At 39.5% G+C, this 25,816-nt stretch overlaps 1 protein-coding gene and 1 non-coding gene across 5 annotated transcripts in view; both read left to right on the forward strand.

Annotated features, from left to right (window-relative positions):
- The window catches only part of CTNNA2 (catenin alpha 2), a 1,291,223-nt gene that overhangs the window by 789,095 nt on the left and 476,312 nt on the right, over positions 1–25,816 (forward strand). The window lies entirely within an intron of this gene.
- Positions 1,440–1,512, forward strand: TRNAG-UCC (transfer RNA glycine (anticodon UCC)). Its single transcript has one exon. It is a non-coding gene; the product is annotated as a tRNA-Gly (tRNA).

Below are 25,816 nucleotides of genomic sequence, written 5' to 3' on the forward strand. Positions count from 1 at the left end.
GAAATTGGATTTACATCATTCTGAAACAGTGAATGAAAGATCACCATTCTACTGAATACTAACATGTTATTTGTGTGTGTGTGCCAGGGTTCTGAAATTGTATCTTTGTACATGTCTTTCTTTATATTCTACCTAGTCTTGTATCCTTTTTTTGTAAAATGTGTGTAATTATTAACTTCCCTAACTAGGGGAGTGTTAAAAGCATAGCATAATCTAGATTAAGTTAATAAAGAAAAACAATATGCCTTTGTATTTCCCTTTGGTTAGCAAGGTCCTTCATACTCCTAAAATTGTGTCTCAGAGCTGTCACCTGCTGGTTGGTTCAGCTCTCCTGGTGTCTGAAACCAATGCTATTCCTAGTTCTAGGTATTAAATGAATTCTAAGCCATGATTTCAGACGGTTCAGCATTGGGCAAACTGTACTATTTCCTGTGAACATGTGCTCCACTCCCCTGACTTAAAGACTATGCCCCACCTTACTCACAGAGACTTGTACTTCTCAACTAAGCCCTATTTTGACCTCTTTGCACAGAAGTCTCTTACTTTGGTTTCCTTATTAATTGCCTGGCTTTGAGTGTCCTGTTGAAAAATTCCATTCAGCTGCTGGAAGAGCCAGTGATCGCTCCTTGCTGAACTCAGAAGCTACCTGCCCACACCTCAGTCATCATTCTCTCTGAGCTTCTGCAGTCATCTCTTTCTTCTTTCTCTTTTACCATCCAACCCAATACCTCCCCCAGCTTCTAGAAAGATCATTCAAAAAAATAAATTAGATTGTGTGCCTTCTCTGCTCAAGACCACTCCACTGGCTTCCCAGGGTATTGAACTGTTCTTTAATATGATCTTGAAAGCCGTAGCTAATCTTCCCTGTGACTAATTCTCCCAGGTCATTCTCCCTCATATTCCCTGACTGCTTTCAATCCTCACACCCATTGGCCTTTTTCTTACTCTCCTTCTTTGTACACACATTTTTTCATCTCTGAAGGCCTCTTCCTAATAAGCTCTTATATTTAATGCCTACTCATCTTGCAAGGCTCTGGAGTATATTATTTCTTTTGTACACAGTGTTATTTTCTCTCTGAGGTTTCTATTCAAAGCATGTAGCACAATCTGTAATTAATTATTTATATATATGTTTCTTACTTAATGGTTGCTTAGTCTATAGAATGTGTGAAGTCAGGGCCATTGTTCACTACCAGAAAACCCAAATCTTAGCAAATTGTCTTACCTATAGAGTAGATTAGTTTGTAAACTGCATGTCTAAATGATTAAATGAACAAATTATCTGCTTGGATAATAATATATGGACTCTTTCTCTCCTCTCCTAATAATTTGTTGCAGTCAGTCTTATGTACCAAGCAATCTGCATGCATTACCCTGAATGTTGACAATCCCAGTATAAGGTAGATATTGTGATTCCCATGTTAGAAAGCAGCGGGACTTCCTTGGTGGTCCAGTGGTTAAGACTCTGTACTTCCACTGCATGGGGTACAGGTTCGATCCCTGGTCAGGGAACTAAAATACCTTGATGTGCCGTCCATCAACTCGTCTAGGTCCAGTCTGCCTCACTTCTATTCTCTTGCTCTGACATAGAATTATCTTATTGTAAAGGAAATCTCAGTAATTGAACCAGAAGCCATTGTCCATGCTTGCCATTTGTCAACTAGGGGTGTGGCACCATTTTGTTTAGTCAGGCAGAGCCTGGGCCTCTCCTATTCTGGTTGTAACTACTGTCTAAATGTACCTATGATGTGAATGGGCTCATGACTGCCCCACCCTTACGTATATCCCACATGGTGAACAGCTATGACCGTGATGGCAGTCACCCTGAAATACCCACAGGTTTCCCACTGTGACAAAACATTTAGGGAAGGGTGATAGTTTCTACTACACAGTTTGAGATTTCACATAATGATTGTTCTGCCCTCTGATCACCACTCATGCACATGGACAAAACTGTGTAAAAACAACAAGCTAATGAAAATGTGAGCTGGGGTGAGCCCATGATAGAATCACCATTGTTAAAATTCAAGCATGATACCAGAGCATCTAAGACTCCTCAGGAAGTGAGCTCGCCAGTTACATCATTGCCCTATTCTGCTTGTTACCCTTCCATGAGGTCTTTGCTCTTTCAGACTTACAGGGACATGGGGGCTTCAGAAAGGGGATTGCTTTCAAACTGATTAAATTCTGGGCAATCACATCCATGAGGAGGTGAAAGAAATTAGCACCAATGAGTCTCAATCTGTGAAATGAGTGAAAACTGACCTCTGGTAAAATATAAATCATTGTTATCTAAAGATTATGACTTTGTGGGATAGATCTAACCTATGCTTAATTAGTCATAATGTTCACCTCTTTTCATTTTATAATATTTTTACTTACTCTGATTTTTTCAACATCACATTTTTCAATTTTAAACGAGTGAGACTGTTTTTAACCAATCAAATTAGAATCAAATTTGCAATTGAAATGCTATAAGACAGAGCAGTATATTCTCTCCTGAAGTTGAAATATGAAATATCTTTCATTGCTGAATTCACTAATTTTATGACCCCATCCCAAAGTGCTTGGAAGAGGATTTATGTTGACTATATCTATGAGGCTTATTGCTCATGATGTCATTGCTCATTATTGTGTTTACAGATTTATTTCTCATATGCCCAACATCAGATTTTTTTTCTTCAGTGAGTGAATCTGCCCTTTAGAAGTATATAGTTCCCAAGAACAATGCTAAACTCTTTAACTTGGAAAATCAAGGCATGTCTGCCATGCTTTTTTAACTGTCTGATCTAGCTGTAGCTGTATGGCTGGCAAGTTGGAGAGATGATCCCTGGAATTCAGCAAAAGTTAAGACTAAGAGAATGTTAAGGGGCTTCATGATTGCTCCATTAAACATCCTTGTTAATAGGACAATTTAACTGCCATTTCTAAGATCATCTCTATATGGAACATTTTAAGAAATGCAAATATTCCTGAGGGCAGTAACCTGTTAATAAGTCTGTGGTCATAAAGTTCTCATTTTAATGTAGCAGCAGCAGCTGCCCCTTAGAAGTGAAAGTAGTATGAGGAAATTGTCAGGTCATTTCAAAGGAGAAAGGCAAAGGAAAACATCTGAAGAATGAGTTGCAACTGGTACCATCTCTCTGGCCAAGCTTGGTGTCCTGGTTGGGTCTCTGATATCTTAAGTTGGAGACCTGTTTAGCTTTGGTCCTTTCAGGGACAATGGTCAGGAGGATAAAAGAAGGTTGAATGTGGTAGGTAAGGTCCTACTAGACAAGTCCATCAACAGAACAACCTACTTAGAAAAAGTATAACCAAAGTTGGACTAGGAGATAGATGAGCCCTGAGCAGGTCCCCTTCCTCTTCCTGTGAGCAGAGGGCAAGAAGTTCCACCAGGTGCACACCTGACCGCACTCTCAGGCCCTAATTCAACATTAATTTTCCTTAGGGTCTCTGACTTCCCCTGGGAATATCCAAAAAGCTAAGCCCCTGCCCTGAAAACAATTTGAATGTTCTAAGCAAAGCGAGAGCTTGTTTGTTATCCCTGACTGCCCCTTTTTTATGGGAGATAGAAATGCTCCTGAGACTTTCCTGGTAGCTCAGCTGGTAAAGGATCTGCCTGCAATTCGGTTCCTGGGTCAGGAAGATCTCCTGGAGAAGGGATAGGCTACCACTCCAGTATTCTTGAACTTCCCTGGTGGCTCAGATGGTAAAGAACCTGCCTGTGCTGAGGGAGACCTGGGTTCAGTCCCTGAGTTGGGAAGATCTCCTGGAGAAGGGCATGGCAACCAACTCCAGATTCTTGCCTGGAAAATACCCAGGGATAGAAAAGCCTGGTGGGCTATAGTCCCATGGTGTCTCAGAGAGTCAGACGTGACTGAGAGACACAGCACAGCACAGAAATGCTCCAAAAGAAAATTTAATCTGCACTGTTTTCCCACTGAGAATAAAAGAAAGGGAATCAATATTTACTGAACAATCTGCCATGTGCCAGACCATGTATTGCATAATCTATATACATTATCTCCCAGCAATCTCTTTCTCACAGCTATTCCGTTTCTAGAGATGAGAAACAGAGAATCCAAACTGACATATGATGACTAATTCAAGTTTGTGAGTCTCAGAAGGGGTGAAGCCGGAATGCAAATCCAAGTTATTTAATTCCCAGCTCTGGGTCCCTCCCTATTATTATTATGCCATTCTGCATTGAAATCCATAGTTCATGAAAAACCATCGTACCTAATTCCACTTTGTATGTGAATAGTGTATATATATAAACCTATGCATTGTTACTGTTCAGTGGCTTAGGTGTGTCTAACTCTTTGTGACCCCATGAACTGCAGCCCACCGGGCTTCCTTGTCCTTCACTCTCTCCTGGAGTTTGCTCAAACTCATGTCCATTGAGTCAGTGATGCCATCCAACCATCTCATCCTCTGTCACCCTCTCCTCCTACCCTCAATCTTTCCCAGAACCAAGGTCTTTTTACAGTGAATTGGCTCTTCTGAAAGTATTGGAGCTTCAGCTGCAGCATCAGTCCTACCAATGAATATTCAGGATTGATTTCCTTTAGGATCGACAGGTTTGATCTCTTGCAGTCCAAGGGACTCTCAAGAGTGCTCTCCAGCACCACAATTAGAAAACATTCTATGCATGGACATAGTGAAATGAGCTCTTGTTTTTACCAGCCTTGGCTTTCCTTCCTGTAGCTTCCCAGAGTCCTCTTGGATGGGAGCCCTAATAGCTGCAGACATAACAAAGATTATATTCCCAGAGAAGAAAAAGAAGGGAGGTGTTTCTGCCCCAAACATGTTCAGCCTTTGCATTTAAGAATACCTGGACATATTTTACCAGATCCACAAGATTTACTTTTATAATCATAGAAAAGTGTTCTGCAAACATGTCAGATTCCCTAATATCCCAGCCTAGAGGACTGATCTCATGGTTAATATATATTCATTCTCTTCCTGAGCTGTTTTTCAGGAGGTGTTTTTGCCTGCTGCTGCTGCTGCTAAGTCGCTTCAGTCGTGTCCGACTCTGTGCGACCCCATAGACGGCAGCCCACCAGGCTCCACCGTCCCTGGGATTCTCCAGGCAAGAATACTGGAGTGGGTTGCCATTTCCTTCTCCAGTGCATGAAAGGGAAAAGTGAAAGTGAAGTCACTCAGTCGTGTCCGACTCTTAGCGACCCCATGGACTGTAGCCTACCAGGCTCCTCCGTCCATGGGATTTTCCAGGCAAGAGTACTGGAGTGGGGTGCCATTGCTTTTGCCTAGTTGTTGTTATTTTTCTAATTGGCCAATTTTCTTTTCTCTGTTAAACACTAATTAAAGAATAAGCCCAGGACTGCCACCTTTTTGAAGACAACATTAATCTCCTGCCCTCTCTACATTTTAATGGGCCTAATTTATCCCTATTATCTACTCCTTTTACCATCCCAACTAAGGGAAGAAAAAATTCTTATCTCTTTCATCTTTTTCATCACTCTACTTTTTTGCATTTTATTTTCCCTTCTACAAGTGATTCTGCATGGCATTGTTTATGTTTACTTTTCATTACCAGCAGAGTATACATATTTACCATAACAGTCTCCTCTTTTCCTTCCTCTTTCCCTGCTTGATTCTCTGTTGCTTCTTTCTCCCTAGCTTTAATCCTCTATGTGACTGTGATCTATTGATGGGTTAATTAATCAACCAGACATAACTCAGCACCTACCCTGCTGACATTGAAGCGTGCATCCCAGTCTCTAGGAACTCACAGTCTGAGAGCAGACAGTTTTAATAAAAATGCAGCACAGACAAGAGTCCAGTCTAGAAGTTGTGGCAAGACAGGGCAGGAGCTTGCACTCTAGCCTAAGGGACATGGAAGGCCTCCTGGAATGGCTGACATTTGGAATGATTGGCCGTCTAGTTGGTGAAGCAATGGGTTGAATCCCATGGTTCATTTACATTCATAGCAAATTTGATTATCAGTGATAGAAGTAAAATTTTAAATTAAAAAAAAAATGTAAGGTACTTTGAAATGCCCATATGAAAAATAGCATATTAATTAAAAATAGAGCAAAGCCCAGCTAATTAACCCAGCCATAAACTCTGGAGCAAAGAGCTTTTGCTTCTAAGTGACTTAAAATAAAAAAGGCTGCCTATGAGCTACAAGCCTGGAACTGATGGTACTGGTTTTTAAAGCCTCTCTCTTCAGAGCTTATCACGCTTAATTCTTATACTCTTGTCTTTCTGACATCTTGGATTACTTTCAAATTCAAAATAGCCAAACCTAAAGGGTTCTTTGAAGGAACATATCCTCACTGCAGGGGAAAGTGATCTCTGATACCTGAATAATGAAAACAAACAAACATAACTATTCCCTACCCCCCCACCCCCGCCATTGGAGGGTAATTGATTTATACTGTTGTGTTAGTTTCTACTGTACAAACAAGTGAATCAGCTATATGTATACATTTATTCCCCTCCCTCTTGGACCTCCCACCCACCTCCCCATCCCACCTCTCTAGCTCATCACAAAGCATCCAGGTGAGTTTCCTGTGCTAATTTATAGCAGGTTACCACTAGCTAGCTATATTTTACTCATGGTAGTGTATATCTGTTAATCCTAATCTCCCAATTCGTCCCACTCTCCGCTTACCCGCTCTGTGTCTACATGTGTGTTCTGTACGTCTGCGTCTCTATCCCTCCCCTGGAAGTAACATAACTATTAAAGAAATTAACAAATGCTATGAAAACCAACAGACCCAGGGAATAAAAACAGCAGTAGATATTTGACTGTCTCAGTAACTGTCACCATTGCTACTTGTTCTGAAGAGCACAGGCACCGGTGTGAACGGTGAAGGACCAGAGTCAGCATATAAAGGTTTATTTAGATTCAGGGAGCTTTATTTCAGAAAGCGAGGAAGTTGGATAACTCATCATAGAAACATTTCCATAAAAAAACTATTATTTTATAACATCGTTCTCTTCTTGTTAATGTATCACACATGTTGAACACACCCCCATGTTTGATGGTGGATGCTCATGGTTTTCTGTGTTTTTGTGTTAACTTACAGTCACTCTTGCAGTTTTCCAGAAAGAAGGACATTCATGATTGAGATCCTTCTAGAGAGCTAAGTTCAGTTCAGTCGCTCAGTCGTGTCCAACTCTTTGCGACCCCATGAATTGCAGCACGCCAGGCCTTTCTGTCCATCACCAACTCCCGGAGTCTACCCAAACCCATATCCATCGAGTCAGTGATGCCATCCAACCATCTCATCCTCTGTCGTCCCCTTCTCCTCCCGCCCCCAATCCTACCCAGCATTGGGGTCTTTTCCAATGAGTCAACTCTTCACATGAGGTGGCCAAAGTATTGGAGTTTCAGCTGCAACATCAGACCTTCCAATGAACACCCAGGACTAATCCCCTTTAGGATGGATTGATTGGATCTCCTTGCAGTCCAAGGGACTCTCAAAAGTCTTCTCCAACACCACAGTTCAAAAGCATCAATTCTGCAGCGCTCAGCTTTCTTCACCATCCAACTCTCACATCCATACATGACCTCTGGAACAACCATAGCCTCGACTAGACGGACTTTTGTTGGCAAAGTAATGTCTCTGCTTTTAAATATGCCATCTAGGTTGGCCATAACCTTCCTTCCAAGGAGTAAGTGTCTTTTAATTTCATGGCTGCAATCACCATCAGCAGTGATTTTGGAGCCCGAAAAAATAAAGTCTGACACTAGAATGCTAAGGCACTCCTCAAATAGAACGTGGCTCTGACGCATTTGAGTCAGTTCTAATGAAGTGGATGAACCTAGAACCTATTGTACAGAGTGAAGTAAGTCAGAAAAACAAATATTGTATATTAACACATACATATGGAATCTAGAAAGATGGTACTGATGAACCTATTTGCAGGGCAGCAGTGGAGATGCAGACAAACAGAACAGACTTGTGAACATAGTGGGGGAAGGAGAGGGTGAAATGAATGAAGAGGGTAGCATGAAGACATGTGTACTCCTCTGTGTAAAATAGATAGCCAGTGGGAATTTGCTGTATGACTCAGGGAACTTAAACTGGGGCTTTGCGACAACCTAGAGGGATGGGATTGGAGAAGGCAATGGCACCCCACTCCAGTACTCTTGCCTGGAAAATCCCATGGACAGAGGAGCCTGGTGGGCTGCAGTCCATGGGGTCGCTAGGAGTCGGACACGACTGAGCGACTTCACTTTCGCTTTTCACTTTCATGCATTGGAGAAGGAAATGACAACCCACTCCAGTGTTCTTGCCTGGAGAATCCCAGGGACGGGGGAGCCTGGTGGGCTGCCGTCTATGGGGTCGCACAGAGTCGGACACGACTGAAGCGACTTAGCAGCAGCAGCAGAGGGATGGGATGTGTTGCGAGGTGGGAGAGAGGTTCAAGAAGGAGGGGGCGCATGTATACTTATGGCCGATGCATGTTGATGTATGGCAGAAATCAACACAATATTGTAAAGCAATTATCCTTGAATTAAAAGTAAATAAATTAAAAAAAAAAAGAAGCTGGCCCTGATTTTTTTAAAGGGATAATCATTTCTTGTGGAAGCGGTATTTTCTTACTACTTAACTTTTTTTGTTTTTTGGTAACCTTCTAAGAAAGGTGAAATGCCTGTTTAAAATTCCAAAGCTCTACCATCTTGAATATGAACAATAGCAAGCACTAGGAGTTTTTATAATTTATTCAAGACAATGCATTTGAAACATATTTATAAAGTGCTTTATGTAAATCTTCCGGCGACCTTAGATGTAGCCTTTCACATTATAATGAAGTATGTTTTGTTTACCTTTCTTGTCATGGTAATCCATTTCCTTTTCACAATTATCATAATAATCTGCCTCATCATTGCCTTTTCCCATAATTACTATCAGCATACTCTTCTTAACAATACTGAAATCTATTATTTCTGTGCTCACAGCATTACAGAATGTAGAGATGTAAGAATCTGAAGATCTCCTTCTGTGTCATTACAGATGAAGATATAGGTTCTTCCTAACAGAATGTGTGTTCTTAGGATTTTCAACTCTGATCTAAACATCATCATCGTATAGACCCCAAGGAATCTTGGATTTCTTGCAAAACCTTATTGGGGAGAAATGTTCACACACTGGCATTTAGAACAATTTGAAGTATGTGCTAAACAGAGTATGTTGCTATCACACATGTAGAGAAGATCTTTGCATTTGTAAAATGCTGCAACATCACATTCAACATTTTTTAGTTAATCCTTTTGTTTATTATCCTAATCAGTTTTGAAAGCCAAATGTTTGATAAGCTTTCTTGGAGAGGAAACCAAAGTGTGCAGTTTTTTAGGTGATGAGAGAGAAGAGGAATCTGTATATGTTGAAGATCAGGGAGAAGCAAGCATGTTTTAAGTCCACGTTTTAGCATGTGCATTTTCTGGCTTTTGTACTTACTCTGTTTTGGTTGTCATTCTTTCCCCCACATTTCCCACATTTTGAATGCTCTTAAAAGTCTGTCACATTTGCCTGAAAACGTTAGAAATGATATGCCTTTTTTTTTTTTATTAATCACTAATTGCTTTACTTGGTGTGGATATCTAAATGCAGAGTTTATCCTTTGCCATCTGATTCTGAAGTTGACCTGAGGAGAGGTTGGGGCTCCCTCCTTCAGTGTTTTGCTTTTATAATAGCAAATGTTATATTATTAAATATTATTATATTAATTTATATATTATATTAATGTGTGGTAATATACATTAATATATAGTATTAAATATCATAATATTAATGATATAAATATTACAATAGTACTGATTGACAGTCAATCAGAAGAGGCAGTATAAGAATCTGAAGGCACTTGTGTTCTAGGTTGGAGATTTGAATATCTGATGCTTGTTTCGTAATGTGCATATCTAGCTGAGAGACTTTGCCAAGCTACTTAATGTTTCTGAAGCTTAGTTTCATCACTTGTTGGGTGAAGGATTTTTTTCTATAAATATAATAATAGTACTGACTGACAAACAATCAGAAGAGGTAGTATAGGAATCTGAAGGCTCCTGTGTTCTAGGTTGGAGATTTGATGCTTGTTTCATAATGTGCATATCTGGCTGGGAAGCTTTGCCAAGCTACTTAATATTTCTGAGGCTTAGTTTCATCACTTGTTAGGTGAAGGATTTTTTTTATGAATGTTTCTGAAATGGCCATGGAAAATCAATTGGGGAATATGTTAATATATATTTTTAAAATTAACTAAAATAAATTTTCATTATTCATTTTTTTCATTGCAAAAGATTTATTAGAGACTTATTGTATATGACATCTATAGAAACAGAGGGAGGTGGAATGGAGGAGGAAGCCCAGATGGAGGAAAATGAGATGATGATACTATTTCAGAGCTAGTAGGGCCCTTGTACTCTTTGCTAAGAAATTTGGAGTTAATGCTGAAGGCAGAAGGGAGCCCAGAATATCTATGCTTTAAGGATCCATCTGAGACTGCAGAGAATGAGTAGAAGAAGGTTAAATGGAGGCAGGGAGGTGTGGTAGGTTGTTTTCTAACAATCCAGAGAAGAGGTGGTTAACCTGTCTGAACTAGGGTTTTGGCATTAGGGATGAGAAGGCTAGGAGATGTATAAGGAATAGCTTGGGTGTAGAAATGGCATGCCTTGCCAATTGATATACGAAGTGAAGGAGCTGGAAAAGATGCTAATTTGAGTGAGACAAGTTGAGTTTAAGGGCACATCCGCAGGGCTAATAGTTTTCTGTAAGTGTTTGTAGCATGGGAGAAGGGCTAGAGAAGTAGCTATAGATCCACAGCTCACCATATATTGTCAGACCATTAGGGCTACGGGATTGAGATCACCCAAGGAGAGAAAGGAAAAGACAGAGAATAAGGCTCTGCATAGCCGTAGAGCCTAGGGAGCAAATAAGAAAAGGTGCCTAAGAAAAAACTGAGACAGAGTAATCAGTGGGAGGACAACAAGAAAGGTGGAGTCATTGGAAAAAGAAATTGTCAGCAGTAACGTACAGAGAGAGATCAGATAAAACAGAACTGAAATCATCTAACTGTGGATCTGTATGAGTAACTGAGAAGGAAGTCTTATGTGTTTGCCGAAGTTATCCATTGCTTAAAGCAAGCTCCATCCAAGCCTAGGAGGACCTGCCATCCATGCCTAGGGAGACCTGCCAATGTTTCTGGATTGACTTTAGTTACAGAAAGATCACATCTCTACAAGCATACACAGGTCAACCAATCCATTCCTTTTCCTGCCAAAATCATTATGCGTGTGTGCTCAGTCGTGTCCAACTCTTTGCAACCCCATTGACTGTAGCCCGCCAGTTTCCTCTGTCCATGAAATTTTTCAGGCAAGAATACTGGAGTTGACATTTCTGGATTGGCATTTCCTACCCCAGGGGATCATCCCGACCCAGGGATTGAACCCGCATCTCCTGTGTCCCCTGCATTGACAGACATGTTTTTTTACCACTGAGCCACCTAAGTCATTATGACCTCTACTCTAATCTGCTTTATTTTTAAATAAGAATGTTGGAAAATTAAATTAACAAGACAATTTGGTCATGTACAACTGTTAAGTGTTATAGATAGACGGGTGGGTGGATGGGTGGGTAGACAGATAAATGAATGATAGATGGACAGTAGCTACCAAACTGAGGTGTAGATTGCTCACAATGACGATGAAAGCAGCCCTCAGGATGAATATATCAAGGAACTCTCAGTTTCCTGTCCTAGCACCTAGCTTTAAATACTACTTTGCATGAAACGTTCACTTGAGGTAAACACCACAGCCTTGGAGAGGTGTGATGGTTACCTTACAGAAGTTATCAAGCAAGCAAAAATTCTGCTTCCCTATCTCTGGGCTCAGAAGCTTTTGGAGCTCAAGCTCAGGTCTCATTCCTAAGGATCCAAGCCTCAAGCCTCGCTATATGCTCTGTTATTGTTCCTAAAGTTGAGGGCAGTGCCTATAAGATAGATGAACCCGTCCACAATGTTGAACACCAATATTTTCACCAGTGAATCATCCATCATGGTAATTAACAAGCTAGCAATTTACCAATAAACACCTGTTTCTAGTATTTATTATATAAAGCCCCTGATGTTGACTGAAGTATGGCTCAAAGCACTTGGAGTGGCCTCCTCTGATGTATGATCTTCTGTTGGGAGTGCTTGTGACCATCCTGAGTGGTTGGATTCCTGATGAACATGACAGATTGCCCCTTGAGTGGAGCTTAAACTAAAGAACACATGCAAAATCTCACTGTCTTTGCAGAAGGGAATGTTAAAGTAAATGACAAACATTGTAGCAAGGAATAAGGAAACCTGATGTTTCAGCTCATGAGACACCAACAGCATCTTTGTGATGAATTGAAAATATCATTTGGTAAAAATATACTAGCCTTTCAGGTTATTTTTATTCTGCCCACAGTTTTTTTTCAATCCTCTGGGTAGCCAATATTCAGATGTCATTCTTGCATGAATCTTATTGCCATAGCTCACCCAACAATGGTAAAAACTGTGTGATGTCAAATTGCCTGTAGTAGACCATCAGAGTATTTCACATCCATGGTTACACAAAGAGAAATGTTCCAATGCTCTGAAGTGAAGTCACTCAGCCGTGTCCGACTCTTTCAGACCCTATGAACTGTAGCCTGTCATGCTCCTCTGTCCATGGGATTTTCCAGGCAAGAATACTGGAGTGGGTTGCCATTTCCTTCTCCAGTGCTCTGGTGACATGCAAATTACTTTAATCCATTAGTTGCCTCAGCTAAAACCTGGGTAAAGCTGTTCATGGTAAGATCAAGATCAAGATGTTAGCATAGGGATTTAATAGTATGTCTTTTATTTTTTCCTAATTATGAAGATATTGGTATACATATTATATAAAGGTAAAACATACAGAAAAACATGATCTTGAAAATGAATATCCCCAGTAATTCTATCTCCAGAGATAACTGTTGTTAACTGTTTGGCATAGTTTGGAGCAGAATTTTTCCTATGCAAGAATAAACTATCTACATGTATCTTTTCAAATTCCAGTTTTCTCCAGATATATGCCCAGGAGTGGGATTGCTGGATCATATGGTAGCTCTGTTTTTGGTTTTTTAAGGAATCTCCATACTATTCTCCATAGTGCTATACCAATTTACATTCCCACCAGCAGTGTAGGGGGGTTCCCTTTTCTCCACACCTTTTCTAGCATTTATTGTTTGTAGATTTTTTGATGAGAGCCATTCTGACTAGTGTGAAGTGATACCTCATTGTAGTTTTGATTTGCATTTCTCTAAGTATTAGTGATGTTGAACATCTTTTCATGTGGCTCTTGGCCATCTATATGTCTTTGTTGGAAAAATGTCTGTTTAGATCTTTTGCCCATTTTTTAAGTTGTTTATATATATATATATATATATATATAGAGAGAGAGAGAGAGAGAGAGAGAGCTGCATGAGCTGTTTGTATATTTTGGAGATTAATCCCTTGTTGGTTGCTTCATTTGCAAATATTTTCACCCATTCTGTGGGTTGTTGTTTTGTTTTGTGATTTCCTTTGCTATGCAAAACCTTAGTATTTATTATATAAAGCCCCTGATGTTGACTGAAGTATGGCTCAAAGCACTTGCAGTGGCCTGACATATGATCAGGAACCATTAGGTTCCATTTGTTTATTTTTGTTTTTATTTTTTTTACTCCAGACAGTGGATCAAAAAAGATCTTGCTGCAATACTGTCAAAGTGTTCTTCCTATGTTTTCCTCTAAGATAATGCCATTTTCAGCAACATGGATGGATCTAGAGATTGTCATACTCAGTGAAGTAAATCAGATAGAAAAAGACAAATATCATATGATTTCACTTATATCTGGAATCTGAAAAAAAACTGGTACAAATGAATCTGTTTAAAAAATAGTAATAGAGTCACAGATGTAGAAAACAGACTCATGGTTACCAAGGGGAAAAGTGGGGGAAGGAATTAATTGGGAGATTGGGATTCACATATACATAATGCTATATTATAAAATAGGTAACTAAAAAGAATGTGCTGGGTAGCATAGAGAACTCTACTCAGTATTCTGTAATGACCTGTATGGGAATAGAATCTAAAAGACAGTGAATATATGTATGTGTATAACTGATTCACTTTGCTGTACAGCAGAAACTAACACAACATTGTAAATCAACTATACTCCAATAAAAATTAATTAAAAAAATAAACATATATGAATAAATTTTTAAGCTATCTTAACCACCTATTTTGTTTTACAATTTTTCAAGCAATATATCCTGGCCATATTTCCTCATCAATGTGTAGAGATTGTTTTAAAAGCAACAATAGTGTTTTCCATGTTCAATGTCAAAGCAGAGTCATCCTCTCCATTGCTGGATTCTTTGTTTATTTGTTTGTTTGTATTCTAAGTATAGTTGTATGATATTATGTGTTATAGGAAATTGCTTCATGATTTTTAAATTTACATTTACTTTTACATTTGCATTTATTATAAGTGTAAAATCCATTTACATTTATTATAAAATATTGGTTATATCATCAATATAATATAGTGTTGAACAGTATATCCTGATAGCTTATTTTATGCCTAGTAGTTTGTACCTCTTAATTCTCTACCCCTATATCACCCCTACTCTCTCCCCACCAGTAACCTCTAGTTTATTCTGTATATCTGTGAGTCAGCTTCTTTTTCTTTTTTTAAATTCACATCATTGCCATTTTGAACACATTCTTTCTGGCAGGTAGAGCAGCTTAAATAATGAGGAAAATAATAACAACAATAGTAAAATAAGAAAACCTTCACAAGCATAAAAGAAGAAATGTTTCTAGAAGGCCTGGCTGAGCCTGAGCTGTTCCCACTTCTTAGTGGCTCCATAAAGTGATAATGATCCAGAAAAACAGTTTCTATGTGATTCTTTAAGCAAACGAAACAGGGATGTTTGTCATACACATTTCCAAGAAGGTAGAGCTTAGGTTACTACCATCATGTACACACCTTTACGGTGGTCTCCAAACCTATAACTTTGCTCTCATCCTCAGGGTACCAATGGCTTGGGAGCCAAAATAGCTTAGGTTGAGTCACAGTTTTGCACACCCATCAGCTTTGTAACTCTGTGTGAATTCTTTAACCTCTCTAAGCTTTGTTGTCATTTGTAAAATGGGCCTAATGCCTGCCTCACAGAAGATCAAACAAAGTACTAAAATTTGAAGATCTTGCCCATTGCCTGACTCCTAGTTGTTTTCAAGAAATGTTACTTCCTTACTTCCCAAATCCACACCTGTTCTGAGGGAAAGATAATCATTTTTGTTATTTTAGGCCATCTAATTCAGATTTTATAATCTTCCCTGTAAACATGATTTCTATTTTTTTTAAACTGTAGAGTATTCTTACGGTTGCTGTTTATTTGTTTTCACCAAAATGAAATGCAGAGCGAAAGCTATGAGCATTTGATCCTATATGCAAGGCAGCAAAAGAGACAGAGATGTAAAGGACAGACGATTGGACAATGGGGGAGAAGGTAAGGATGGGATGATATGAGAGAATAGCATTGAAACATGTACATTACCATATGTAAGGTAGATGACCAGTGCTGGTGCATGAAGCAGGGCACTCAGAGCTGGCACTCTGGGACCACTCAGAAGGATGGAGTGTGGCGGGAAATGGGAGGGGGGTTCAGGATGGGACAGGGGGCTCATGTGTGCCTGTGGCTGATTCATGTTGATGTGTGGCAGGGACCACCACAGTGTTGTGAAGTGATTGTCCTCCATTTAAAATAAATAAATATTTAGAAAAAAAAAAAAGCAGAGCTGCATGGTTGCAATGGGGAAAGCGGTGTGAGCTGGTTGGCTTGATGTCTTGAACACCTGAGTCCCCTCTGAAGAACACAGCGCTTGCTCCCTAGAACACAGCTTGGAAACCTCTGCATCGGCCACCCTGCTTCTCACAAAACTACTGCAAAGGATCACCTTCATTAATGAGGCCACATAAGGGGTTGATGACATGGGCACCTTATCCTCTCAAAGTGTTTGCATTTGCCCTTCAGTGACTAAATTCAGAAGTTAGTGTTTCTAAATATGGATATTTACACATAACGCCAATCAGCTAGAGGTTCTTCCATTTAATTCTGGGATGGAGTTGTAAGGGTAGGGAGGTGGAGGCACCGAGTTCTTTCCAATATCTTTGCTCGTGATCTATGGGAAACTTCTTCTCTCCATACCCAAGAATTGGGCTCTACTGTCAGGGGATGAACTATTTTGGGATTCAAAAGGAAAGAAGAAAAGAAAAAGACTGTGGGTCTCCACCTGTACCCCATCTTATGGGAAGAAGGTGAAGGGACTCCATACAAGGGAAATGGTCTTACAGTGCTTGGACATCCTAATTGACAGCAGTTTGGGGATTAATGCAAAGATCAGACAATTTACATTTAAAGGGGTTGCCCTTTATGATACAAGGTGTTAAAAGGTGAGTAGAAAAGCCCTATAACAGATTAGTTAAGGGCAAGAGCTCTAGCATCAGAAGCGCTTGGAACTGAACTCTGATAAGATTAGTTCTGTGACCTTGAGCTTATTTCTTACCCTCCATTAGATTCAGTTCCCTGGTCTGTAAAATGAGAATACTTACAGTATTTACTCACAGAGTTGTTGTGAAATTTAAAGGATAGAATGGATGAAAGCCTTTAGCCCAAAACCTGACACATAGTAAGGACTCAATAAATGTAGCTATTAGTATTTATTTGGTTTCCTTATGCACTCAACTTTCTTACCATTTGACAAGGTGAAAATATATTTAAGAGTACTTAGTGTCATTGGATTAATACTACAATTTTGTTAATGCTTTCAGTCCTCCGAGGTGTAGGATATGTAGTAAAACTATTTAATTTTGTCATTTAGTAATGGATGATTACACACATTAAAACCTCAATTGAATATTATGTAGAATCATATGCTAAGGATCCACAACCAGAAATATAATCAACTATGTATACTGACGGAGAAGGCAATGGCACCCCACTCCAGTACTCTTGCCTAGAAAATCCCATGGACGGAGGAGCCTGGTGGGCTGCAGTCCATGGGGTCGCTACGAGTCGGACATGACTGAGCAACTTCACTTTCACTTTTCCCTTTCATGCACTGGAGAAGGAAATGGCAACCCACTCCAGTGTTCTTGCCTGGAGAATCCCAGGGACGGCGGAGCCTGGTGGGCTGCCGTCTATGGGGTCGCACAGAGTCGGACACGACTGAAGCGACTTAGCAGCAGCAGTAGCAGCATGTATACTGAATTTAGTTTATTGGGCTGTGGTTCTATGCAATAGTGGAGATGGTGAAATCCACTTTCTGGAGCTACCAAAAAAAAAAAAAACACCACGAAGAGATTTAACTTAGAACAACCTGAGACCTTGTCTTCTGCTGCAGTGTAATTTTGAATATAGCCTTTGTAATACCATTTTTTATTCCAACGTGTGTGTTCAGTCACTAAGTCATGTCCAGTTCCTTGCGAACCCATGGACTGTAGCATACCAGGCTTCCCTGTCCTTCACTATCTCCTGGAGTTTGCTCAAACTCATGTCCACTGAGTCAGTGATGCCATCCAACCATCTCATCCTCTGTCATGCCCTTCTCTTCCTGTCTTCAATCTTTCCCAGTATCAAGGTCTTTTCCAGTGAGTCAGCTCTTTGAATCAGGTAGCCAAGTAATTGTAACTTCAGCTTTAGCATCAGTCCTTCCAATGAGTATTCAGATACTTTGTTCAGTATCTCACTGTATTCCCAGGATTCTGCCTAGTGAGAAAGGATCTAGCTCTATTTAATGCAGCCAAATTATTGAGAACCTACTGAATTCAAAGCACTGTTAGATATCATTAATGTCTTAATGTAAAATATTTATCAAGTATCTAGTAATTTTTAAGGAATTTTTATTTACATTTTCTCATTTGATTCAACCTCATTGAATTCCTGTAAGTTAGCTAGACAAGAACCAAAATTTCTATTTTATGTTACTTTTGTTTTAAGCATGCACCAACTAATATGAGATCTGAGATACTGGTTTGAGTCAAAAATATTCACCAAGCCACCCACCCACCCACATACCTGGTAATACCTATTGCACTGAAAAGTCAATATCTGTACTTTGTTAATTTTCACTTGTTCTGTATGCTTAATGCCTAGATTTGGAAAAAGGTTTGGCTAACAGAAAATTCTCTACATAATAAACATGAAGTTTATGACAAAACCTCAATCTTTCAAGTGTCTGTAATCCTAGTTTTTATTTCTAGCCCTTTATTTTCTGAATCAGCACTCTTTTCATTAAACACCTCTATTTTCCCTCCATTTAATGTAACTGCATAAGATAGGTTTGTCTATTCAACTTTACTTTTAATTACTCTGCATTTTACGTCTTCTGTTTACATTTTTATGATATAACAGATGTATGTTTATTCCTTGACTTACAGTCCATTAAGCTGAAAGAAAACAAAACAAAAACCCCACCAACCCACAAACGAACAGGAAAACATCTTCCAAAATTTCCACACTTTAATACCCTGCCTTTATTTCAATTGAGGTAATGCTGAGGGTACATGCTACATTCCTTCCTGTAAAACAGTTTGTAAAAGTTGACCGTTTAAATAAATGACTTTTTCTCTTCTGGCATCAAGACTCTAAGGCATAAGTCTATGCCTGACACCTGGAAAGAAAATTCACTGTGCTCCTGCATCCCCAGTCACCTGGAATCTTCTTTACCAGCTGAGCTACCAGGAAAGCCAAGTATATGTGTTATATACATAAATATTTTTATATATTGCATACTATATATATATATATATATATATTAATACAGTATACCTCTTGAATGTGTCAAAAATGTTTAATGATTCCAGGAAGCTGGGGATGCAGAATACACACACACACACAGGTGGGGGGGGGTGGCTTTCAATTGGCCACTGTTTTTTCCATCCTTGGGAGGTCACCCATGTTTCTGGGCACTGCTGTCACACCCTCTAGTGGTTTCTACTGTGTGTTTGCTGCATCTTTGGGGCCTTTACTCCTGGGTGGTGTTGCCTGCCATGTATCATGTACATGTCTCTCATCAGAAGTAGAAAGAATAGAGAATGCTTCCACAGTCTTCTAAGGTTACACGATTTCCATATGAGAGTATCTCAATATCAGTACCTTAAGGGTCTGTTATCAGTCACATCTCTTTCTGTTTTGTTTGTTTGTTTTAAGCCCACCAGGTCCATATAACTGTGAATCAAGCTCACAAGGTCTGAAAGCCACTAAGTATAGAACTGCTCTTCTCTTTCAAGGATGGAGGCTTTCTTACTATAATCAGGTGGGCTGTCTGAAGTTCTTTTTACTTCAGAATGGGTTCCCTCTAAGGATTCTCTCTCCAGTTCTTTTTGCAGAGAGACTGCTGTCATACCCTCCTCCATCACACTATTAGAAATGCCCAACACAACTGAATTCCACCATCTTTGATCTAAATTGAGATGCCTACAAGAAGTTGGGGGCAAAAAAACTACACATTTGTCTCAGGTTATTTATTACAGCCTAGTAGAAAATAAAGATACTTAAGTGCAACATAAGATAGTGAAAGTGTTAGTTGCTCAGTTGTGTCTGACTCTTTGAGACCCCATTGACTGTAGTCTGCCAAGTTCCTCTGTCTTTATGGAATTCTTCAGGAAAGAATACTGGAGTGGGTAGTGAGTCTCTTCTCCAGGGGAACACAATATAAGGCAATGCTATAAGAGAAGTGGACAAGTATGTATTTTCTCTATTGATTCTCCAAGATGGCAGAGACTATGGCCATCTTGGAAAATCAAAGGTTTGTCATTAAGAAGCTGACAGGCAAATTGGACTGTAAAAGATGGACATGATTTCAGTTCAGTTCATTTCAGTCACTCGTTCATGCCCGACTCTTTGTGACCCCATGGACTGCAGCACACCAGGCCTCCCTGTTCATCACCAACTCCTGGAGTTTCTTCACTCATGTTCATTGAGTTGGTGACACTATCCAACCATCTTATCCTCTGTCGTCCCCTTAAATATATGTAAATATGAAGAGATCAGCATTCTTGTTAAGGAGACTAACATTAGGAAAGGAAAGAAGTCCAAAAAAGGTTGACCACTGGGGAGAGGAGACAGGTGGATGTACATCCTGGAAGGCTTTTAATCTCTGGCTAGGGAGTTTGAACGGATTCTGAAGCATTTTTTTTTAAAAAACTTGCATTCCTTTTATTAAAAGTAAAATAAAACAAAAATAAATAATCCCCCTTTTTAATACAACTTAGTATCTTGACCATCTTAACTGAGGTTGAGTCTCCTGATGAAGGATTTTCAGACTAGGCATGACAGCATTTCTAGATCCAAGCCTTTCCCCTTTACATCTCCCCCAACCCTTTCTCAGAAGGAGTATTTAGAGAGAAAAAGACCCCCTGTTGCTTCAATCTCCTGAACAAACACAGTTTAAGTAACACGGGTGGCTTTGCCATGCAGATGTAGCTTTAAAACAAATCCCCCGGTCTACATCAGTTTTCCCACAAAGATCCCCAAGTGAAAATCTAAGTTAAAACTGTCAGCTTGCTATGCGAGCATTGTTTCAGGACAAATTACTCAAACACCCTCCCCTACCATTTTCATCCCTCCAACTTAACTGCTACCACTGAACCCTATAGGGAAAAATCTGGAGCTCCCATAGACTCTTAATGACTTTAAAAATATAATTATACTGTGTTTCATCAAATCTAAGGGACATGAATTTTAAGATACTCTATTATTTTATGATTATGAAGAAAAATTAAAATAGTGCCTATAATTATCAGTGATTATGTCTTCTCTCCCCATCTATGGCTCTTCTTCCTTACTGACTATTCATTTTTAGAGCTTCATCACCTTTAGGAATGGCTTGGATTTAGATGGCCCATCCAGGCATTTGATTTGCCATGTACACTTCTCCATTATTATAGGAGGAGCTGTAGATTTTTGGCTATTTGCTCCAAGGCTCCAATATGCTTTCTCTTGCCATTGTAGCTAGTATGGTGATCTCAGGTCAGCTCACAGGTTGGACAGGAATTTCTCACAATGCTTCTCCCAGATGGGAGCTTACAATTCTTCTCAGCCTCATGAAGTCACTATATCCCAGGAAAGATTTGAGTGAAAGATGACTGCCAATCCATTAACTGTTAGAAAAATTCAGGCTAACTGTAAATCTCTTCTTTGTAAGCCACATCCAGGTCCTTTCTTCCATCTGTACCTCTTCCCCTGAATTGTCAAAAATTTCATGAAAGAAGGGAGAAATGGATCAGCCATTGTGATACTTGAGTTTGATTCTCCTTGTTGTAGTCATCTTATCAACAAGGTGAAGTGGTATCGGTCAGCTAAAGAGCATTCAGATTGATGATCAAAATGTGTGCAGGACAAATCATTTTGCTAGACTGCTTTTCATAGGTTTTTAATTTCTGAAATTTAATCATGCAGGTTTAATCATCCCTATTTGTATGGCTTTATATGGAAGGAAGTTTGCTTTTTTTCCAAATTGCCTTATAATAAAACTAATGCTTTTGGGGAAGGCTTAGTCCTCAGATTCCTGGAAGGTTTTTCCCTCCCCACCATTTCTACCCAGCGTGCCTCTGACATTCCATGATCATGGAGAGAAAACCAGTGGCAATTTACATTGCCTGAATCAAAACATTAGGGACGTTCACCACTTGGACAATAATATGGTGAGATAGGAAGCAGGAGAAAAGCATGGATGACAAAAGCCAAGCTAGAAAATCAGCCACAGGTACCCGGATCATCTAACCTTCTTGATCTAGCCTTTGTATTTTTCAGTTAATTTCACCTCGGCTTCCCAGTGTCCCCAGTTCTATTCATGCGTGTATGCGTGCTAAGGTGCTTCAGCCATGCATGACTCTTTGTGACCCTATGGCCTGTAGCCCTCCAGGCTCTTCTGTCTATGGGATTCTCCAGGCGAAAATACTGGAGTGGGTTTCCATGTCCTCCTCCAGGGGATCTTCCTGACTTAGGGATCAAACCAGCATCTCTTATGTCTCTTGCATTGGCAGGCGGGTTCTTTTAACACTAGCACCACCTAGTTCTATCCACATGCAAAGCAAATCCCACCTTGACAATAAATCAAACTCACAGCGTTCTTTGTCTGATTTCAAATATATCTTTACTATTCATCAGTCACTTATATTGCCCTATTCCAAACATAATTTCCTTGTTTATTATTTAGATATTAAATTTGTTGTCCATGTTATCATATTTTCAAATTTTATTTCTAAATGACAAAATGAGGTTGTGGCTCAGAATTTACTCCTAAAGACTCAGATCTTAAAAATTAGGATGAAGCAACATAAACCCCTCAGGTGAGAAAGAAATAGCATATGCTATTTCATTACTCCCCTGAAATAGCATAGCTAGTCAGTGGCAGAGACAGAACTAGAACTCAGGTCTTCCAAAATTCAGTCCTGAGTTCTTTCTACTGCTTGACTCTGTTGTCACAAGTGAATTACTTGGCTGTAGCATAAACCCTAAGAAGCTGGCTTTGTTAAAGGTGTGCAAGAAAAGCTTAAGGGACAGTGTATGGCATCCCTTTTATATCCATACAACGTTCCCTATTGGGCAGTGATGACTTTATACCTGGATCTCTAGGGCCATCACTCACATCTCATCAAGTGACCTTCTCTGAGTATGTGTGTGTATACTATCAGTGCTTCTTGTTGTTGCTTGGTGAGTCAGTTGGTCACTCAGTTGTGTCTGACTCTTTGTGGCCCCGTGGACTGCCAGGCCTCTATGTCCATGGAATTCTCCAGGCCAGAATACTGGAGTGGGTTGACATTCCCTTCTCCAGGGGATCTTCCTAACCCAGGGATCAAACTAGGGTTTCCTGCATTGTGAGTAGACTCTTTATCATCTGAACCACTAGGGAAGCCCCCCTTAGAGATGTTGAAATGTGAAAGAGAATGAGATTTTTTTTCTTGGTGATTTAATTTAGACTGATTCTTACTGACACTTTGGGGGTAAAATTTGCCTGACTTGAACTCAGAAAAACCCAGTTGTTTATCATACTCGTGTGGCTATTCCTAATCTGTCTTTATACAAATCCCAGGTTTCAAATGCCCATATTGGCCATCTTATTATCTGTCCACTGAGTTTGTAAATTCTGTTGTCTCTCTAGAGCACTGGCAAGATCAGACAAGTAGGCTTGAAGTTGGTGCTTCTCAAGATGTAGCTGGAAGGTTTTTTTTTAATGGTCTTTTTTTTTTTAATTGGCATATAGATTACTTACAATATTATATTGGTTTCAAATATATGACATAGTAATTTGATATTTTAATAAATACACTCTGTACAAAGTTATTATAAAATATCAACTGTATTCCCTGTGCTGTACATTACATCCTTATAACTTATTTATTTTATACCTAGTAGTTAGTACCTCCTTATTTCTGGATTTTTGCCTGTATCTTTGGGGGGAGGGGCAATTAGTCAAGACACGGGATAGAATAAAACATCAGAAAGTCAAGAGATAAAATGGAAGGAAGGACAGCGATTGGCAAGATGACTTGCCACCGATTTTTTACATATGCACTTTTTTCATGCACAGATTCCTTGAGCAGCCATGTTCCAGAATGCTCAGAGTAAACTATAACTATTCAGGCTGTCCGTTGGAAGCAGAAAGTGACCAGTATTGGGGATATGTACTGAAAGCAGTTCTGCTTTTCACAGAATGAACTGAGCCCACATCGAGTTTGTAGTATTTGACCCCACTGCAAGGGTTTAGGGCTTTGGGTCAATACCCATTCCTGTCCACTTAGATGTGGTCTTAGAAAGAGACATCTTTCCAGCTTTCCCAGTATTCTGATTTTTCAGACACATGGATATCATAGATTTTACAAATGGGCATTGGTGTTACTGGATGAGAAAGTTGATACATAGGAACTAAGTGAAATGAAATTCATTAGTCTACTATTGGTCTCTCGTCTACTGTAGGCCCCCAGTGCTCAGAGATGGCCCTTGGTTACCCTACCCTTCAAGCCAGAGCACTGGCATCACCTTGTCACATCCCTACTCCCCTTGCTATAAAACTTGTCTTCTCTTGTGTTCTTGTATCCCTGGAGCTCTGCCTACATCATGAGGAGTGCAGAAGACAGGATGGTCTCTACTCTTTGCTGCCACAGAGAACCCCAACCACCATCTCATCATCCCTCAATTTAGATCCATCACATGGTCTGCATTTGCACCCACCCTTTTTCTCTTCACTTATGTAAAATGGAGAATATTTCCTATGGGGCAAGATTCTCTCCACTTTAGTCTGAGAATGTGGGATGATAATTGCATACTCGTGGTGTTTGTCTCTTCACTGAGTACTCACATCTGGCCTCACCCATGTCAGTCCACCACATCCATGTTTACAGATGCTACCAGCAATCTACCTGTTAGTTGCTAAACTGTTAGATGTTCATCAATGAGTTGATCACATCCTCAATTATAAAGCTTCTTTTTTCTTTTCCATCCCTTTCTGGCTGTGGTGATTTAGATTAACCACACTAAATCTAACCCTTCCTTTTAAGTGAGAGCTATTAAAATAGAAGGATCATTCTTACCTTCTACCCCACCATCTATCCTCGTGCAGAGTGAACAGCCTAAACTAATCCAACCATCCCCTGTGTCGGAATCCCATAACTTTCACCATCCTGATCATTATCATGTGGACCCTATTCTAGTATGTCATTATCTTTCTTAAAGAGAGACACACAATACAATAAATGTTGGCCTCCATGAGTGACCTGACAGGGGAGAGCTTCACTGCTCCTTTGGAAAATGTGTCACTGTTCCCAGGAAACAGCATTTGAGCAAGTCCACTCCCAGAGTTCCACCTTAGACATGACTTATGGTTAGGAAAAAAACTTAAAACGTTTTCCTAAGTGGTGGAAAAGGTGGACTGAGTTGTCATTTTCTCGACTTTGTTCCTTTTAATCAAAGCTGCACACAAGTCACAGTTTATGGGGAAAAATCTCATTTGTATCTCTGAGCACTGCTTTGGGATTCAGAACTTAGGTTCTTAAGATTTATGCCTGCCTGATGCTGTGAAATCAGTTGTTTCTGGCTGCAAATCATGAAATCAGTACTGAGTTGGCCATAAAAAACTGAAGGTTTTATGGTAAGTGGTTTAAGAAAAATGCAGAATATGAGTCTTTTGCGATATATATGTTTTATAGCAGCAATTTCCTATTTTTAATTTTTTTGAAAAAAAAAATTCTCCATTGCTGTGGAAGGAAAACATCTTGAAGTAACTTCAATGAAAACAGCTATGTATATAGAATAACATATAATGGCTCTGTCAAACTTATTCTCTCACTAACTGAGGCATAAATCAAGGAGGATGATTTTTTTCCCTTGCAGAATTAGATTTTATTAAAATAGTTACTTTGTTCCCCATCCAGCCATGAGTCAAAGCAACAAGATCCTACATAAATGAAATTTGTTGATCGTAGTGCCTTCTAGAACAGAATCAATTTCAATTTCCTTTGGATGTACTATTAGTGTTTATCTGATGGTGGATTCCTGTTGTTTTTAAGTAATAGCTATAACAACAAACAAAAATACTGATTAGATTCTAAGAATCATTCTTGATCTCAATTCAGAAAGTGTGTCACTAACACTTTCCTGTATAACAGAATTTGTCAGTATTGTGGTTTTTAATTGGTCATTCCCAAGTTAAGTCCTTCAAAAGTTGAATACTTTTTTCTGTGACATCCGTTATCAGTTGAGGATTGAGATATTCCATCCACGGCTTTTGGAGGCTTCAGTTAGTGAG

The sequence above is a fragment of the Giraffa tippelskirchi genome, chromosome 4 (genome assembly GCF_054371585.1).
Source record: "Giraffa tippelskirchi isolate mGirTip1 chromosome 4, T2T-mGirTip1v1.2.pri, whole genome shotgun sequence".
Classification (NCBI taxonomy): domain Eukaryota; kingdom Metazoa; phylum Chordata; class Mammalia; order Artiodactyla; family Giraffidae; genus Giraffa; species Giraffa tippelskirchi.